General features: G+C 42.2%; 1 protein-coding gene across 5 annotated transcripts in view; it reads left to right on the plus strand.

Moving 5' to 3' along the window:
* FUT8 (fucosyltransferase 8) overlaps positions 1–20,038 on the plus strand; it is a 456,741-nt gene that overhangs the window by 101,650 nt on the left and 335,053 nt on the right. The gene's annotated exons all lie outside the window — the stretch shown is intronic.

A 20,038-nucleotide genomic window follows, 5' to 3' on the forward strand; every position in this document is an offset into this window, starting at 1 on the left:
AAGAGAATAAAATTACACCCACCCAGTGGAGATGCTAACTTTTTTGTTTTTTTTGAGATGGAATTTCACTCTTTTTGCCCAGGCTGCAGTGCAATGATGTGATCTTGGGTCACTGAAGCCTCTGCCTCCCAGGTTCAAGCGATTCTTCTGCCTCAGCCTCAAGAGTAGCAGGGACTACAGGCAAGTGCCACCACACCCAGCTATTTTTTTGAGTTTTTAGGAGAGAAGGGGTTTCACCATATTGGCCAGGCTGGTCTCAAACTCCTGACCTCGTGATCCACCCGCCTCAGCTTCCCAAAGTGCTGGGATTACAGGCATGAGCCACTGTACCTGGCTAATTTTGTATTTTTAGTAGAGATGGGGTTTCACCATGTTGGTCAGGCTAGTCTCGAACTCCTGACCTCAAGTGATCCACCCACCTCAGCCTCCCAAAGTGCTGGAATTACAGGTGTGAGACACTGCGCCTGGCCAGCTAACTTTTGTTTTGTTTTGTTTTGAGATGGAGTTTTGCTCTTGTTGCCCAGGCTAGAGTGCAATGGTATGATCTCGGCTCACTGCAACCTCCACCTCCCGTGTTCAAGTGATTCTCTGGCCTCAGCCTTCCGAGTAGCTGGGATTACAGGCATGTGCCACCACGCCTGACTAATTTTGTATTTTTAGTAGAGTCGGGGTTTCTCCATGTTGGTCGGGCTGGTCTTGAACTCCCGACCTCAGGTGATCCTCCTGCCTCGGCCTCCCAAAGTGCTGGGATTACAGGCATCAGCCACCGCGCCTGGCTAACTTTTTTGTTAGAGGGCAGAATTACTCCTCTGGCAAGCTAACTTAAAAGAAGGACTTCTAGACATAACCTGTGTTCCTTTGAGTGTCTGATACCCCTCAGGTAAAACCCAGCTAAGTATTCCCTGGAAGATATGGAGAAATATTTGGAAACGTGTGCAAGGCCACAATTATAAAATCCATGGCTCATTATGCAAGTCAGAAAATTGCTATGCCCAAGGTATTTTCTTTTGACTCTTATCTGCTTTAAAATTTCTGGTGCTGTTGCTGGTTTTGACTTCCTGAAATACCAATGCAGCAAGTAGGTAGTCAGTTCATGAAAAATGCCTCCAAGATCCAGCCAGCCAATGAAAGAATATGAAGAATAAGATTCCTGACTTCACGAAGTTTGTTTTGTCACATGAGAGGCTTATTATTGTGTAGAAATCGCTATAATACATGAATAATAGGAGGGAAAACATTACTGTTCAAGGAGAAAAATGTTATTTAAAATGGCAGTGTTTTTCGTGGATTACACATTGGCTGGAAGCGTCCTGCTTCTTCCTCTAATCTGAGCAAAAGATTAAGAATTTAACAAAAAGGGGCCCACTGTTAGTGTTGCCAGATTTAGCCAATAAAAGTGCAGAACACCCAGTTAAATCTGAGTTTTAGAAGACAACAAATGATTTTTTAGCATAAGTATGTCCCAGGCGATACCTGGGGCGTACTAAAAAATGATTCGCTGTTTATTTGAAAGTCAAATTTAATGAGCATCTGTATTTTATCTGGCAATGTTAGCTGCTACAGAGTAGGAGTGGATGTATTGTTGCTGTCTTTCCTTGCCTTTTGGTTCCTTTGTGATAAGGTGGGTGCTCCTGACACCCTCCACACAAGTAGGATGCGACTAGGGGTGAGAACACAGCTGAGAGTTCTTGCTATGCTGCAGAGCCAGGGTGGAAGAACAGGTGTAGAGTGAACTAACTGAGAAACAACTGTGAGACATGCCTCCATTTTGCCCCCAGATAACCCAGATGGAAGTTCCTTTATAATATATAAGATGGAAATTTAGCCCTTTAATGCCAATACTAAAGGGAAGGGTGGCCCAAGAAGGCAGAAGGACCCAAAGAGATTCTGTGCTGTGGAAATTGTGGAGTAAGTGATTGGTAGAGATTCCGTAAACTAGGAGGATGTGAGATGGGGTGCATCTGCTATGTGGAGTCAGGCTGAGGGAGCTCTTTGCCTCATGCCAGCTAGATGCCAGAGCTGGAGAACACAGGTATGAGAAGACAAAGATAGTGAGTGGGCCGCATAGGTGGATTTTTTTCAATGAATTGTGGAGGATTTTGGAGACCATGTTAAAGATTTGAGTGTTAATCCATGAAGCCATGGGGACTTTCTGAGGGTTTCTGAGCAGGAAATGGCCTTAGCAGAGCTTGCTTTAGAATCTGGCATCTCTTTATAGTGGGATTATAAAGGGGAAATAGAGTGGAGACAGAGTGATCATGTGGGAGGGGAATAGTCAGGGCTACTTCTAGTCTGTGTGGCATCTGTATTAGTCTGTTCTCACACTGCTAATAAAGACATACCTGAGACTAGATAATTTATAAAGAAAGAGAGATTTAATGGACTCACAGTTCCATGTGGCTGGGGAGGCCTTACAATCATGGCAGAAGGCAAAAGGCATGTCTTACATGGCAGCAGGCAAGACAGAGTGAGAGCTAAGTGAAAGGGGGTTTCCCCTTATTATTATTATTATTATTTTAGATGGAGTTTTGCTCTTGCTGCCCAGGCTGAAGTGCAATGGCGCAATCTTGGATCACCGAAACCTCCACCTCCTGGGTTCAAGTGATTCTCCTGCCTCAGCCTCCCACGTAGCTGGGATTACACACATGCACCACCATGCCTGGCTAATTTTTTTGTATTTTTAGTAGAAACAAGGTTTCTCTATGTTGGTCAGGCTAGTATTCAACTCCCAACCTCAGGTGATCTGCCCACCTTGGCCTCCCAAAGTGCTGGGATTACAGGCATGAGCCACCATGCCTGGCCTGGGGTTTCCCCTTATAAAACCATCAGATCTCATGAGACTTATTCACTACCATGAGAATAGTAGGGGGAAACCACCACCATGATTCAATTATCTCTCACCAGGTCCCTCTCACAACACATGGGAATTATGGGAGCTACAATTCAAGATGAGATTTGGGTGGGGGTACAGCCAAACCCAATAATTCTGCCCCTGGCTCCTCCCAAATCTCATGTCCTCCCATTTCAAAACCAATCATGCCTTCCCAACAGTCCCCCAAAGTCTTAACTCATTTCAGCATTAACTCAAAATTTTACAGTTCAAAGTCTCATCTGAGACAAGGCAAGTCCCTTCCACCTATGAGCCTGTAAAATCAGAAGCAAGTTAGTTACTTCCTAGATACAATAAGTTACAGGCGTTGGATAACTACACCCATTCCAAATGGGAAAAATTGGCCAAAACAAAGGGGCTAAAGAACCCATGCAAGTCCAAAATCCAGGGGGGCAGTCCAATCTTTTTTTTTTTTTTTGAGATGGAGTCTCACTCTGTCCCCCAGGCTGGAGTGCAGTGGCACAATCTCGGCTCACTGCAAGCTCCGCCTCCCGGGTTCACGCCATTCTCCTGCCTCAGCCTCCCGAGTAGCTGGGACTACAGGTGCCTGCCACCATGCCCGGCTAATTTTTTGTATTTTTAGTAGAGACGGGGTTTCACCGTGTTAGCCAGGATGGTTTCAATCTCCTGACCTTGTGATCTGCCCGCCTCAGCCTCCCAAAGTGCTGGGATTACAGGCGTGAGACACCGTGCCCGGCTTTTTTTTTTTTTTTTGAGATGGAGTCTTGCTCTGTTGCCCAGGTGGGAGTGCAGTGGCACGATCTTGGCTCACTACAAGCTCTGCCTCCCAGGTTCAAGCGATTCTTCTGCCTCAGCCTCCTGAGTAGTGGACTACAGGCACATGCCACTATGCCAGACTAATTTTTGTATTTTTAGTAGAGATGGGGTTTCAGTATGTTGTGCAGGCTGGTCTTGAATGCCTGACCTCGTGATCCACCTGCCTCAGCCTCCCAAAGTGCTGCGATTACAGGAGTGAGCCACCGCACCCAGCTACAGTCAAACTTTAATGCTTCAAAATGATCTCCTTTGACTCCATATCTCAAATCCAGGTCACACTGATGCAAGAGGTAGGCTCCCACGGTCTTGGGCAGCTCTGGCTCTATGGCTTTGCATGGTACAGCCTCCCTCCTAGCTGCTTTCATAGGCTGGTTTTGAGTGTCTGTGGCTTTTCCAGGCACATGGTACAAGCTGTTGGTGGATCTACCATTCTGGGATCTGGAGGATGGTGGCCCTCTTGTCACAGCTCCACTAGGCAGTGCCCCAGTTGGGACTCTGTGTGGGGGCTTCAACCCCACATTTCCCTTCTGTACTGCCCTAGCAGAGGTTCTCCATGTGGGCCCCTCCCCCACAGCAAACTTCCGCCTGGACATCCACACATTTCCATACATCCTCTAAAATCTAGGTGGAAGTTCCCAAACCTCAATTTTTGATTTCTGTGTATCTGCAGGCTCAATACAATGTGGAAGCTGCCAAGGGTTGGGGCTTGCACCCTCCGAAGCCATGGCCCAAGCCATAGCTTGTCCCCTTTTAACCATGGCTAGAGTGGCTGGGATGCAGGACACCAAGTTCCTAGGCTGCACACAGCAGGGGGTCCCTGGGTCCAGGCCATGAAACCATTTTTCCCTCCTAGGCCTCTGGGCCTGTGATGGGAGGGGCTGCCGCAGATGGCTCTGACATGCCCTGGAGGCATTAACATTTGGCTCCTGGTTACTTATGCAAATTTCTGCAGCCAGCTTGAATTTCTCCCCAGAAAATGGGTTTTTCTTTTCTATCACATTGTCAGGCTGCAAATTTTCCGAACTTTTATGCTCTGTTTCCCTTTTAAAACTGGATGCTTTTAACATCACCAGAGTATCTCTTGAATGCTTTGCTGCTTAGAAATTTCTTCTGCCAAGTACCCTAAATCATCTTCCTCAAGTTCAAAGTTCCACAAATCTCTAGGGCAGGGGCAAAATGTCATCCATCTCTTTGCTAAAACACAGCAAGAGTCATCTTTACTTCAGTTCCCAACAAGTTCCTCATCTCCATCTGAGACCACCTCAGCCTGGATTTCATTATCCACATCACTATCAGCATTTTGGTCACAGCCATTCAACAAGTCTCTAGGAAGTTCCAAACTTTCCCACATTTTCGTCTTCTTCTGAGCCCTCCAAACTGTTCCAACCTCTGCCTGTTACCCAGTTCCAAAGTCACTTCCACATTTTCAGTTATCTTTACAGCCACACCCCACTCTTGGTACCAACTTACTGTATTAGTCTGTTCTCATCCTGCTAACAAAGACATACCTGAGACTGGGTAATTTATAAAGAAAAAGAGGTTTAATGGACTCACAGTTCCATGTGGCTGGGGAGGCCTCACAATCATGGCAGAAGGCAAAAGGCATGTCTTATATGGAAGCAGGCAAGACAGAATGAGAGCCAAACAAAACAGGTTTTCCCCTTATAAAACCATCAGATCTCATGAGACTTCTTCACTACCACAAGAACAGTATGGGGGAAACCACCTTCATGATTCAATTATCTCACACTGGTCCTTCCCACAACACATGGGAATTATGGGAGCTACAATTCAAGATGAGATTTGGGTTCGGACATCAGCATCTGTGAGTAAATTAGAAATGGCTGGGAGGATGCAGCCTAGGGCACTCAGTTTGGCAAGACTATGCCAAAGCACATGGTTTGGTGACTAAATCAGGGGCTGGATTTTAGTTCCCCATTATCCTCTAATGTTAATTAACATTAGTGGCTTAATGCAATAACTATTTATTTAGTTTTAGTTTTAGTTATTTTAAGAGATGGAGTCTTGCTAGTTTGCCCAGGCTGGAGTGCAGTGGCTGTTTATAGGCGTGATCATAGCTCACTGCAGCCTTGAACTCTTGGACTCAAATGATCCTCCCACCTCAGCCTCCTGAGTAGCTGGTACTACAGGCCCATGCCACCAGGCCTGGCTAAGATTTATTTCTTGCTCATGTCACAGTCCAATGCCTATAGGGTTGCTCTCCTCATAGTGGATAATTAAGGATCTAGGCTACCACTATCTTATAGTGGGATGATTGGAATATGTAGCCTCTAAGATCACCAAGGCAGATGAAGAAAGAGCTGGAAGTTCTTGAAGGGGCACTTAAGACCAGGCTTGGAAGTGACTCACTTCTGCCCACATTTTATTGGCTAGAGTGTGGTGTGAACCTGACTACCATGGTGGCTTGGAAATATAAAGGAGCACAGTAACTTGTAATGTTCTATGGCTAGAAAGCACTAGAGGATGATTCTAGTAGTTTGAGAGGATTATAGGAATATTAGGGGAAATCTGGTGTACAGCAGATCCTTGAATAATGTCATGTGGTTCAATGTAATTTCATTATAATGATGATGAGAAAAAAATTCTCCAACACAACCGGGGGCCACTGTCTGCAGAGTTTGCATATTTTCCCCATGTCTGTGTGGGTTTTCTCTGGGTACTCTGGTTTCCACCTGTATCCCAAAGATGTGCACATTAGATGGATTGCCATGTCTACACTGTTCCAGTCTGAGTGTGTCTGTGTGTGTGTGTGTGTGCACGTGCGCGCACGTGCCCTGTGATGGGACAGCATACTGTTCAGGGCTGGGTCTTGCCTTGACCCCTGAGCTGCTGGGACAGGCTCCAGCCACCTGTGATCCTGAACTGGAATAAATGGGTAAATAATTATCTTCCTTGTTTTTATTAATCCTTCTTAAATGTATGTATAGCTCACATTTATTTCAATGGTAAATATTAGAAGTGTTTTGGTCTTTATTTAGAAGTTTGGTGATTTTTCGTGACCAGAAATATGCCATAGGAACTTAACTCTTGTTTATATCAATTAGCCTATGGTACAATTGCTTTCCTTATATGGCATTTTGCTTAAAGTTGCAGTTCCCAGAAGCCTATTGATGCCTTAAGTAAGGACTTGCTGCTGTTCATTCAATTTTCATTTTGACTATAATAAAAGTGTAATATCCTTTCTCTTATACACATCACTGTAGAGATTTAATGAGCATCCATGTCTAGCAATTTAGTTTTTCTAGAACATATGGAAAATGGAGTCACAAATACAGAAGGACCTCCAGACATTATATTTATTTATTTATTTTGAGACAGGGTCTCATTCTGTTGTCCAGGCTGGAGTATAGTGGCACAATCATAGCTCACTGCAGCCTTGACCTCTGGGGTTAGGTGAGCCTCCTGTCTCAGCCTCCCAAGTGGTGTGTGTCACCACACCCTGCTAATTTTATGTATTTGTTTATTTATTTATTAGAAGACCAAGACACTACCAACACTCTGCTTATTAAAAAAATTATTTATTTATTTATTAGAAGACCAAGACACTGCCAGCACTCTGCTTATTAAAAATTGTATTTATTTATTTATTTATTAGAAGACCAAGACACGCCAACACTCTGCTTATTAAAAAAAATTTTTTTAGGGCCAGGCATGGTGGCCCATACCTGTAATCCCAGCACTTTGGGAGGCCGAGGTGGGTGGATCACAAGGTCAAGAGATCAAGACCATTCTGGCCAACATGGCAAAACTCCGTCTTTACTAAAAATACAAAAAAATTAGCTGGGTGTGGTGGCACGTGCCTATAGGCCCAGCTACTTGGGAAGCTGAGGCCAGAGAATTGCTTGAACCCAGGAGGTTGCAGTGAGCTGAGATCGCATCACTGCACTCCAGCCTGGGTGACAGAGCAGACTCTGTCTCAAAAAAAAAAAAAACAAAAACAAATAAACAAACAAAACACCCAAGTTGGCATCTATGTGTAAAAATGTTCTTGTTTCATCTGCATGTGACACTAGAGTTCTAGATTTACTGTGATGAATGTAAAATTTATCCCAGTTCTTTTGGTGAGCAAAATGGTAAGTTGTGATTGGGAGACAGTCAAGGAAGGATAAAAATTTCCCCACCACAAAATCAAAACTATCTGGGTTCAAACCTATTTACCATAGCTTCAGTTAGCCTCTCTGTTACTAAGTTAAGCTCATGGAGGATAAAGACATTTTTTGGGCCGGGAATGGTGGCTCACACCTGTAATCCCAGCACTTTGGGAGGCCAAAGTGGGTGGATCACGAGGTCAGGAGTTTGAGACCAGCCCGGCCAACATGGTGAAACCCCGTCTCTAGTAAAAATACAAAAATTAGCTAGGCATGATGACGCATGCCTGTAATCCCAGCTACTCAGGAGGCTAAGGCAGGAGAATCGCTTGAACCCAAGAGGCGGAGGTTGCAGCAAGCCACGATTGCGCCACTACACTCCAGCCAGGGCGATAGAGTGAGACTCTATCTCAAAAAGAAAAGATATTTTTTGAATATTATTGCATAGGCTCAGACAATCAAAACAGACCACTGACCAATGAGAATTTTGCCATATTGGTGAACATCAGCCCTGACAAACAGCCCAGGACACTTGAAATCCAAGGCCATGAATGTTCATAGGTCTTAGACTTTCATGATAATCCAGATTTTTAATATTAGACTTAGTTGTTGGATCACTTGCCATTTGGTGAAAAAAATATGGTCATCACAGGCATAGTTACATGGTAGGAGCTGGCAAATGCATTCCTTATAAGTTGCAGAGGAAAGTTAACCACGCATAGTTTTGTGTTAGAGGGACATGGAATATTAAAGGTAAAAGGACTGCATGGATTATTTTATTAGGGTAAGAATATTCTTCATCTTTAAAATAAGGCCAAGGAAGGAAAAAGTTAATTAGATTTCTTCTATTATTTAGAAATGGGGACATAAGCATGTATAAGGTTTCCTATGATATTTTAAAAACAGCTATTTTAAAAGCTATTAAAACTTCATTGGAAACCATTTGCAAGATCTAATAACAAGTAAAGACAAAACTTCTTTCATTTAGTCTGTTGTAATAAAATCTACTTTCTTCATTCATTCATTCACTCGTCTACTTATTCAATAACTGTTCATTGAACATTTCCCATAGGCCAAGCACTGTTCTAGACACTGGGGATATCATGGTCAACCCATCTGATTCCAGAATTTTTAAAAATATATTTTGCTATTTTGTACATGAAATATGGAGCCTGAAAGAGTGAATAGAACATTGGGTTTAGGATTGGAAGACCTGAATTCTAAATGCAGTTATCACAAGCATAAACTATTTTTCTTTTTCTTTTGTTTTCATACCCTTCATGTGGCATCCAGTCAACCATAAACTATATCAATGGTATCAAATAACTATTCAACCATGCCGCAAATCTCATTAATCTTTAGTTACTTTTTTACCCAATCATCAAGTTCTTCAAAATTTTTGAAATTTGCCTTCTGCTATCCATTCCATTATTCTCGATATTTCTTGTTTAAGTTGTTATCCAGAGCCATACCACATATGGGTGTGTATGTCATGTACTACAAGTGGCAGAGACATTAGTGTCCATCAAATATCCATATACTCCTCTATATTTCCCTGTTAATTCCGTTAGTCTTCCCTGTTGGTTCAGGGGTATATGACTTCTGTTGCCATTATTTATATAAACTCTTTGCTTCAACACATGATAGCATTAGCTTTTGATAAACCTACTCTGGAGATTAGCTTTCCAAATGGCTGTCTCAAGGCTGGGTGTGGTGGCTCACACCTATAATCCCAGCACTTTGGGAGGTTTGGGAGGGAGGATTGCTTGAGCCTAGGAGTTCAAGACCAGCCTGGGCAACATAGAGAGACACTGTCTCTACAAAAAATTAAAAATTAGCCAGGCTTGGTAGTGTGCACCTGTGGTTCCAGCCACTTGGAAGGCTCAGGTGAGAGGATTGCTTGAGCCTGGGAGGTTGAGGCTGCAGTGAGCCAGGGTGGTGCCACTGCACTCCAGCCTGGGCAACAGTGGGAGACCCTGTCTCAAAAAAAAGGGCTGTCTTTCTTATATGAAGACAGTTTTGTACCATTATCATACAGCTTTCACCTTTTTGCTATTTTTAAAAGAAGCCATGAGGGTTGCACTTATATAACTCATAACTTCTCCTGAGCCCACATTTTCCCAGACCAATGTAAGGGAGGCTGAGTCAGTTGGTGAGAAGCTACGTGGTGTAAAGATGAGCTCCAAAAGCCCACTTGACTTCATAAACAGAACCAAATCCAACAATTATTGGAAACAACACACTGGGGAATTTGCAAAAACCAATATGAGGACTGACACTGAACTGAATTGCTAAGTACTGAGAATAGAAGGAGGGAATGGTAAGATCTATGAGTGAATATTGGAGAGATTAGGAGAATTGCAGAAAATTGAAGGAGAAAGCAAGGGAAAGGAGTATAGCAGGGTACCAAAGATGTCAGCCAGTTCCTGTGTTTGCTACGCCCACGCCCATAGTCCTTGCTGAAGGGGTAGCCACCACCACCTTGAAGTAGTTTGGACCAAAATAACACCTGATTCAAGGCCAGAAGACCCATGACATGGCTTGGAAGGAAGAGATATGCAGGCCCAACAAGACTTCCTTCTCTGGAGAATGTGTAATAGGAAACTGAGAATTTGCAAGTTAAGATAGTATCTATGCCATAAGGAAGATGAAATTATAAGGGATCCAAAATTATAAGGAAGCAGTAACCAAAAGGTAGAATAAAGAATGAAAAGGCTGGGCATGGTGGCTCACACCTGTAATCCTAACACTTTGGGAGGCCAAGGCGGGCAGATCACTTGAGGCCAGGAGTTCGAGATCAGTCTGGCCCACATGATGAAACCCCATCTCTACTAAAAATACAAAAAAATTTGTGGTGGTGTACACCTGTAATCCCAGCTACTGGGGAGGTTGAGGCACAAGAATCACTTGAACTCGGGAGACAGAGGTTGCAGTGAGCTAAGATTGTGCCACTGCACTCCCTCCAGCCTGGGTGACAGAGTGAGACCCTGTCTAAAAAAAAAAAAAAAAGGGATTGAGTTGGTATTGAGAGAAGAGCAGGAAAAGGAATGCCATGGGGAATGCAGAAACGTGAGAGACATGGAGGGGCAGCTTTTTAGGTGCCTCAGTATCCGACAGTGTTTCAGCTCTGGGGTAAGTCTCAGTTTTTGTGTTTTTAAACAAGCCCCTCTTCTTTTGAAGTAAACTGAGTGATTCCTGGGTCCTTGCACTTTAAAGAGCTCAAGTAAGTTGCATAGTCTTCTCAGCCATTTGATATGTGAGTGTAGGAGCCCAAAACATGGAGTGTGATTTTTTTTTTTTTTGAGAATGGGTCTTGTTCTGTCGCCCAGGCTGGAGTGCTGTGCATGAACACAGCTGTCTGCAGCCTCAAACTTGGGCTCAAGTTATCCTCCCACCTCAGCCTACAAAGTAGCTAGGACCACAGGCACACACCATCATGCCCAGCTAATTAAAAAAAAAAAAAAAAAATCTGGGGCTGGGCATGGTGGCTCACACCTATAATCCCAGCACTTTGGGAGGCCGAGGCTGGTGGATCACAAGGTCAGGAGATCAAGACCATCCTGGCTAACACGGTGAAACCCCATCTCTACTAAAAACACAAAAAATTAGCTGGAGGTGGTGGCAGGCGCCTGTAGTCGCAGCTACTTGGGAGGCTGAGGCAGGAGAATGGCATGAACTCGGGAGGCGGAGCTTGCAGTGAGCCGAGATTGCACCACTGCACTCCAGCCTGGATTACAGAGCGAGACTCCATCTAAAAAAAAAAAAAAATTGTACAGATAGGGGTCTTGCCATGTTGCCTAGGCTGGTCTCCAACTCCTGGACTCAAGCAATCTCCTGCCTCAGCCTCTTAAAGTGCTGGGATTTTAGGTGTGAGCCACTGTGCCCACCTGGAGTGTATTTTAAACTAAATGATCAGTCTTGAAATAAATACAAGTTAACCCCACTTGACCTCTATCTATGTAGGTTTATAAGTCTACTTGTAAATCACACCAGTACAATTTATAGGGAGTTGTTTTTAGAACCTTTACTCCTTGCTTTAAATACCAACAGTTGTGTTATAGCATGTACTGCAGAACTGAAATGACATTCAGACTTTGGTCTAGGAAATCTTGTCAATCACTTCTTTCTTCTGCTTCCTTAGATTCTGTTTTCATGTTATCTTGATTTTGGATTTAGATCAGATAATTATAGGGTCTGCAAAGCCTTGCTTTAGTTTAGGATTTTTGTAGAGCCATAAATGGCTAATATTTATGGTGTACTTATTCAGTGTCAGGCTCTGTTCTTAGGAGCATTATATGTAATAACTTATTTAATACTAACAACAACCCTATGATGTAGATACTATTATTATTTCTACATTACAGATACTAAAAAATGAGACAGAGAGAGAGTTTTAAAGTTTCCCAAGGTCTCACAGCTATTAATTGGTGAGCAAGGATTCAAATATAGTTAGAATCAACATTCTGAACCATGATTTTATATGGCCTTGTTCCCATGGAAACTAGAAGATCCTGACTAACCAGAGGTTATGTTTCTCAATCCTGTTGGCAGTTATATTGCAATGAAAATTAATTAACTCATTCAATAAATATGCTACATGGTGGGGATCAAGACAGATAGGCAGGATCTCTGCTTTCAAGAGGGCCTCTGGTTTTTCAGACTTTTGTCAGTTTGGTTAGAGTTAGTGTTTTCCCATCAGACTCTAATTTGCCCTTGGGTTAACATATAAGGTAGAATTTTTGCCTCTGAAAAGCTGAACATTGGAACTTCAGTGACTTTAGCAAGGTTATTCTTGCTGGAGCAAGTATTTATATCATACTGATAGTGGTTAATTTTTTTTTTTTTTTGGCTGGAATTTTTCCTTATGACCTTGCTCCTACCCATCCTTCCCCAGATTGTCTATTTTTGGATTTTTAATTTTTAAAATATAATAATATGTACTTGTTTCTGTAATAGTTCTTTCAAGATCCTTTTTAGATTTATTTCTTTTTCTTTTCTTTTTTTTTTTGAGATGGAGTTTTGCTCTTCTTGCCCAGGCCGGAGTGCAATGGCATGATCTCGGCTCAGTGCAACCTCCACCTCCCGGGTTCAAGTGATTCTCCTGCCTCAACCTCTTGAGTAGCTGGGATTACAGGTGCTAGTAGAGACAGGGTTTCACCATGTTGGTCAGGCTGGTCTCGAACTCCTGACCTCAGGTGATCCACCCGCCTCAGCCTCCCAAAGTGCTGGGATTACAGGTGTGAGCCACTGCACGGGGCCAGATTTGTTTGTCTGTTTGCTTTTCTTTGAGACAGAGCCTCACTCTGTCGCCCAGGCTGGAGTGCAGTGGTGTGATCTCAGCTCACTGCAACCTCCGCCCCCTGGGTTCAAGTGATTCTCCTGTCTCAGCCTCCCGAGTAGCTGGGATTACAGGCGCCCACCATTGCGCCCAGCTAATTTTTTTGTATTTTTAGTAGAGATGGGGTTTTGCCATCTTGGCCAGCCTGGTCTCGAATTCCTGACCTCGTGATCCACCCACCTTAGCCTCCCAAAGTGCTGGGATTACAGGTGTGAGCCACTGCACCCGGCCTTGTTTCTTTTTTTTTGAGACAGAGTCTTGCTCTGTCGCCAGGCTGGAGTGCAGTGGCGCAATCTCAGCTCACTGCAACCTCTGCCTCCTGGGTCAAGTGATTCCCCTGCCTCAGCCTCCCAAGTAGCTGGGATTACAGGCATGTGCCACCACACCTGGCTAATTTTTTGTATTTTAGTAGAGACGGGGTTTCACCATGTTGGTCAAAATGGTCTCAATCTCCTGACCTCGTGATCCACCTGCCTTGGTCTCCCCAAGTGCTGGGATTACAGGCGTGAGCCGCTGCACCTGGCGCCAGCCCTGCTTCTTTTTATACAGCCTTATTGATCCAGCCTAACTCAATATAGTTTATTAAATCGCAATGGTATTGCATCAATAGTATCAGAATTTATTAAACTGCAATAGTATTGTATCAATAGTATCAGAATTAGTGGCATATAACAGTAAAACCTAGATAATAGTGGCTTAAATAAAACAGCAGCTTATTTATTTTTTTACATAAAATAATTTTGGAAATGAGCAATCCAGGATTGGCGTGGAGTCTTGACAAAGTTGTCAAGGACCCAGCTCCCTCTCAGTCACTATTATGTTATTCCCAGGATACAGCTATCCTCCTCATGGTCCAAGATGGCTGAAAGGGCTCCAGTCATCACATCATCATGCCTCAGGTAATAGGATGGAGAGAAGTGATAAGAAGGGTGCATCTCCTTCATTTTCATGATTTTTAAAAAAAATGTAAGCACTGCACAATATTTCTGCTTAGATCTCAATAGGCAGAACTTAGTCATGCGGCCACATCCATTGCAGGGGAGACTAGGAAAAGTAAGATTTTAGTTGAGTTCCAATAGGACTATCCAGAAATGGGGATTTGTGATTATGGCAAAATGAGAGAAAAGATATAGGAAGGTAAATCTGAAGTGTCTTCTACTGGGAGCTTACATATAGTTAGTATCTTATAAAAATTTGTTGATTCACTTTCATAAACTTGATGGTCATATTCTTAGTGGTATCATCCAGGTCATTAATGAAAGGTAATACAACTAAGAATTTTTCCTCTTCTTATTTTTTTACTCTATGATAACAGAGCATATTATTGCATTAATTGCATCTACAATAAACCCACCTGGAAATAGCTTAGGCAAGATGGAAACAATATTGGAAGGATACAGGGAAAGCCTAGAAAGAGAGGAGCCTAAGCAGAAGAAAAGGCAGAAATTCAACTACTGGTCAGGAAAATCTGGAACTGAGAATTCCAGTATAAGGATACTTCTGTCTTCTCTGCTTCCTCTGTCCACTGACTTTATTCTCTAATGCAGAATGAGTTTCTCCACTTGGCAAATGACTAATGGCTTCTCCCAGATTTTATGTCTAGGCGAGGCATGAGATAATCTCTCTTCTCACATCTAAATATCCTGGAGGAATGGGTTCATTGGCCCATCTTGGGTCAGGTGTCCCCCTCTTGACCAATTAGGTGTGGGCAACGGACAGCAGTAACACAGCTCTTGTTGCTGCCATCATGATAAAAGTGTGGGCATGAGAGCAGTAGTTCCTATAGGAAAGGTGGATGCTGGCCACACACTAATATAGGTATACATTAAAATTATATGAGATGATAAAACACAGGTCGGTGGTCTGAATTAAATGAATGGTAAAGGAGAACAGCATCTATCCTAATGCATAAAAATGGTTTAGCTATGAATAAACATCATTTAATAGGGCTGCAATGTATACAACATTTACTATATGTCAAGAATTGTACTAAGTGCTTTTTGTATGTTGAGTCATTTATTTTATACAACCCCATGAGCTAGGGGACATCATCCCTTCTTATACATGGAAAAACCAAGGCTCAGAGAGGTTAAGTAACTTGCCCAAGGTCAGATTGTTACTGAGCACTGTTTAATGTGCATAGAGGCCAATGGCCAATACCATGGCACTGGCTTTTGAGAAAATAAAAGCTTTATTGCAAGTCAACTGCAAGGAGACAGGAAGATATGCTCAACTCTGTCTCCCTATGCAAGGCTTGTTTTCTTTTTCTTTTCTTTTCTTTTCCTCTCTTGCTCTCTCTCTTTCTCTCTTTCTTTCTTTTTTGAGATGGAGTCTCGCTCTGTTGCCCAGGCTGGAGTGCAGTAGCACAATCTCGGCTCACTGCAACCTCCTTCTCCTGGGTTCAAATGATTCTCCTGCCTGAGCCTTCCAAGTAGCTGAGATTAAAGATGCCCACTACCACGCCCAGCTAATTTTTCTATTTTCTTAGTAGAGACAGGGTTTCACCATGTTGGCCAGGCTGGTCTTGAACTCCTGGCCTCAAGTGATCTGCTCACATCGGCCTCCCAAAGTGCTGGGATTATAGGTGTGAGCCACAGCGCCTGGCCTGGGCCAGGTTTTATAAGCATAAAGTAATGAGATGTGATCTGATTGGATCTTGCAATGAGGTGATGCTGGGAGGTATGATTTGATTGGATCCTGCCATGGTGTGATGCCAAGCTTGATACAATTAGATCCTCGATCCTACAATGTGGTGTCCCCTTCTTAATTCAGTCCTCACTCCTCAGTCAGAGCACTTAGGTTCCCGCTGTGGTTGCAGACTCGGTTCATCTGGGCATGTTCAGGTTAGGTGACCTTCAAACTGGGGGGCCATTGGTAACTGAAAAACAACTCACAACTTTGTTACATAAAAGTTGAACCAGATTGGTGTGATGTGGTTACAAAATAGCTAGTAAGTCTGAGAGTAATATACTGGCTCAATACTTCTCTATCCTAAGTTGGAAACTACAGTCAATTTTGATGAAGAAATTATTAGCTATTTCCCTACTTCAATTTTGCCATACCAAAGCTATATGAACTTGATAAACCTTGTAATGTCTTAGAAGGTTTTAATCTCTTCATCTGTGAGAAGATTGGATTGAATCAAATTACTCTTTCTCCTTGTTAATACAGATAATACTTTTTTTCTGAAGGCAAGAGTATGATCTATTACATTAAAATTTTTTTAATGTATCCAATATATTAAAAAAAATAGAGAACAGGGGTCTTGCTATGGTTGCCCAGGCTGGTCTTGAACTCCTGGCCTCAAGTGATCCTCCCACCTTGGCTTCCCAAAGTGTTGAGGTAACAGGTATGAGCCATTGTTCCTGGCTATATCCAATATGTTTTAGTGCTTCTTGAGACATATCTGTGTTAGGAACTGAGATGAAATTAAAGATATACAAGATAGAGTTTTTGCTTACAGTGTTATGGTGGGAACAAACAAACATAATTATTATTTTGTAGAATTAATAGTCCAGGAAAGAATAGTTTTCAGGAGTGTTATGACCACAGCTCAATCAAATCTTCAAGGGTTTTCTATCTGTCTGCCATCACCAGTAGGTTGACTTCATTTTCAGGTTAGTTCCTCTTGCAAGATTTCTGCCAATGGCAATCTGGGTTACAGGTTGACTTGCTCATATCTGGCAGGAAAGAGAGAACTCCCTCCCCCAGATATGGACTGAAAATCCTTTCCTTCAGTCTGATTGGGCCAGTTTATCCTGGTCCTGATGGTTTTCAAGTGTATTAATTAGAATAGTCTAGGACTATTCTAATTCTAGCATATTCTAGTCTAGCATAACGTAGATGCTAGGTCATACTGCAGTGAAAAATGCCCCCAAATCTCAGTGGCTTAAACTACAAAGGTGTATTTCTTATTAAAACCAGATGAAAATGGGAGGCAGGCTGCTCTACCTTGTCCTTTTTTTGGGAACTTAAGCCGAGAGAGGCTTTACCAATACTTTCAAGATAATACTGGTGTTGAGTCTGGGGAAGAGGAAACACTGTAAGGACTTATGCTGGCAATGAACTGTTCTACCTGGAATTGACACATACCACTTCTGCTCACAACCCACTATAGACTGGTGGCAGTAGCTAGTCAGTCACATGGTCCAGCCCAACTGCAAGGGGAGGAGGGTATCTGGGGGTGGGTGTGGAAAAATACAATCTTTTTGTATGTCTGGAAAGACAGAGTAAGCATGATAAATCTCCTACCATATTAGGGAACCCATTTACTGGCTAATTGAGTTGCCCTTCTGTAGTTGGAGTTTTGGGTGGTTACCTAAAGAATTGGCAGATGAAAACAAAAATAAACAGCCCTATTAATAAGGAAGGACAGGAGTGAATGTTGAATAAGAAATCAATAGTGTGAACTATATGCTGCTTTATCCCAGTGGAGAAGACAGAAATTTCAGCCACGGAGGCAAGTCATAGAGAGGGATAGTCTAGCTAGTTTCATCAGTCTTCAAATCAATCACTTCATTTACTCTTCTAATGGGAAAGATTTGCTCTGGCTTTTTAATGAGTAGGTATAGAGTTTGTTTAAGGAGCTGGCTCAAAAGTGACTTAAAACACATTGAATTTGAAAATATAGATTCTTAGCTATTCAGGAGGCTGAGGCGAGAGTACAGCTTGAGGCCAGGAGTTCAAGACCAGCCTTGGCAACATTCTGCGACCTTGTCTCTAAAAAATAAAAATGAAAATATAGACTTTTTTCCCCTATATTTCATTTTTGTAGTTGTTGTCAATGGTGTGTCAAGTTGGCTAGATTTATAGTTTTAGAACTGATGAACAACTAAAACTTACCTAGTCCAACCCTTTTATTTTACAAATGAGAAAACTGAGGCCCAGATGGGTAAAATGATTATCTCAAGGTCACCCCTTCTTGCTCCTGGCAATAACAACGCTGCCCTTTGGATGACTTCCTGGAAAATCGGATCCTGTAAGTGAAATGTAGCTAGAGCAACAATTATAAAACAATGAGAACAATGAACAATTATTCAGAATGCTTCCATGGCTGACAGTCAGTTGGTACACATTGGTAGAGACAGAAAAATTTCTAAACTATTTGGTAAGTAGCTTATGCTAAGCCTTCTGAGTGCCTCAACCCCTTGCTGGAACTCCACAGATCTCCCCACCATAATAATAGTATCCACCTCAAAGGTTTGATTTGAGAATTAAATGGTGGAGGTAAAGAGTTTTGCATGAGGCCTGGTGCTCAGCACTATTACACTTTGGCTATTATTTTTATTACTGTCATAATAAAATGGTAGTAAATTTCAAACCAGTTTCTACATGAATGTTCACAACTCAGGAAATGTGATAGCATTCACGTTCATTAACTTTGATCTCGCTAATCTCTCAATAAAATGGCCACTCATGTACTCACTTTAACTTTCATTTTGATCTTTTCCATTGTCCAAGGGTTGACTCCTTCTTGCCCCACACTCAAGTCCCCATAGCTCTAGCTGATGGTTAAGAATTTGACTGAGGCTATGTACAAGAAAACAATGCACTGACAAGGCCCTGTTAGTTGTTAGTATAACAGATCATAACGATAGTTCTGTCTAATCTTTCGTTGAACAGAACTTATCTTTAACTTTTGGGATAAGCAAAGATGGGTCCAAAACCTAGTTTGGTGAGGGAGGGGTGGAGTAAGAGGTGGAGTACCTGTACTTACTTAAGCAACTATTACAAACTGGCAGTGATGAGCAGCAGAGGCAAGCAGTTGGGAGAAGAGAATGAGAGAGCCCAGCAACAGGGTGGGACCTGCAGCTTGTGGAAAAATGCTTTTGACACAGATACTTTCTGATGGCCAGTGACGTTTAGAACCTTTTGGGGGATTCCTTCTCTCTCAGAATTTAACCTGGCAAGAGAAGGACTGAAGGAATTTTCTTTGGAGAGAGTAAAAGAAATGTATTTTTTAAAAGCTGGGACTGTTGTCCACAATGAGAAGAGGCAGGGTATAAAATTCCCTTTCATAAGTGAATTTCCTGAATTCATGATTGGCTTGGAACTTAATGTGTAAAGACTTGTTCTCAAATATCAGCTGTTTGACAGAGACCTCCAGTTTTGGGATGGCAGCTAAATCCTGAGCCTGCCTTGGAAAGGGTTTTGATAATAATGTTCTGTCACAGGTGGAGAAGCACATTGATTCAACAAAGCAGACTTCAAAATCACTGAAGAATTAGTTTCTGAGTGTATTCAAGAGATACCAGAGTTATTTGTTATTTTAACGTATATTATACTGTTCTATACAAATGCACCAAATCCTGGGCAAAACATTCCTAGGACAGGTTTTTTTTTGTTTTGTTTTGTTTTTTTCAGTTGGAAGGAGGTAGGGAAAATAAGTGCTTTAATTCCTAGGATTTTGGAAGTAAAAATGGAACACTAGACAAAAATGGAATTTTTAGGCAAATGTAAAGCTTTGTACTTGGATATCTCAAAGTATTATACAGTGTAAACTATCATGATTATTAACCAACTAGAAATAGTTCTTTTTTTTAAATTTTATTTTCAATTTTAGAGATGAGGGTCTTGCTATGTTGCCCAGGCTGAAGTGGCTACTGACAGGCATGATGTGGCACTGCAGCCTGGAACTCTTGGGCTTAAGTGATCCTTCCTGCTTCTTCTATCTTAAAAAAAAAAGTTACGTTTGCTTGTTAAAATATTTTTAAAATGCCGTGTTTAAACTAAAAAGTAAATATCTACCCCACCTCCGACTTCTAAAAATTATCTAAAGTATGACTGATAAGATTTTTACCTTTAATCCCACATTAAGCCTAAAATTTGTGTTCATTTCCAACAACCAAAGTGTGTCAATTTTATACCAGAATTTTGTCCTGCTTGTACGTTTAGTACAGAAATCTCATAGGAGAGAGCATCCAT

This window comes from Pongo pygmaeus, chromosome 15 (assembly GCF_028885625.2).
Source record: "Pongo pygmaeus isolate AG05252 chromosome 15, NHGRI_mPonPyg2-v2.0_pri, whole genome shotgun sequence".
NCBI classification, from domain to species: Eukaryota; Metazoa; Chordata; class Mammalia; order Primates; family Hominidae; genus Pongo; species Pongo pygmaeus.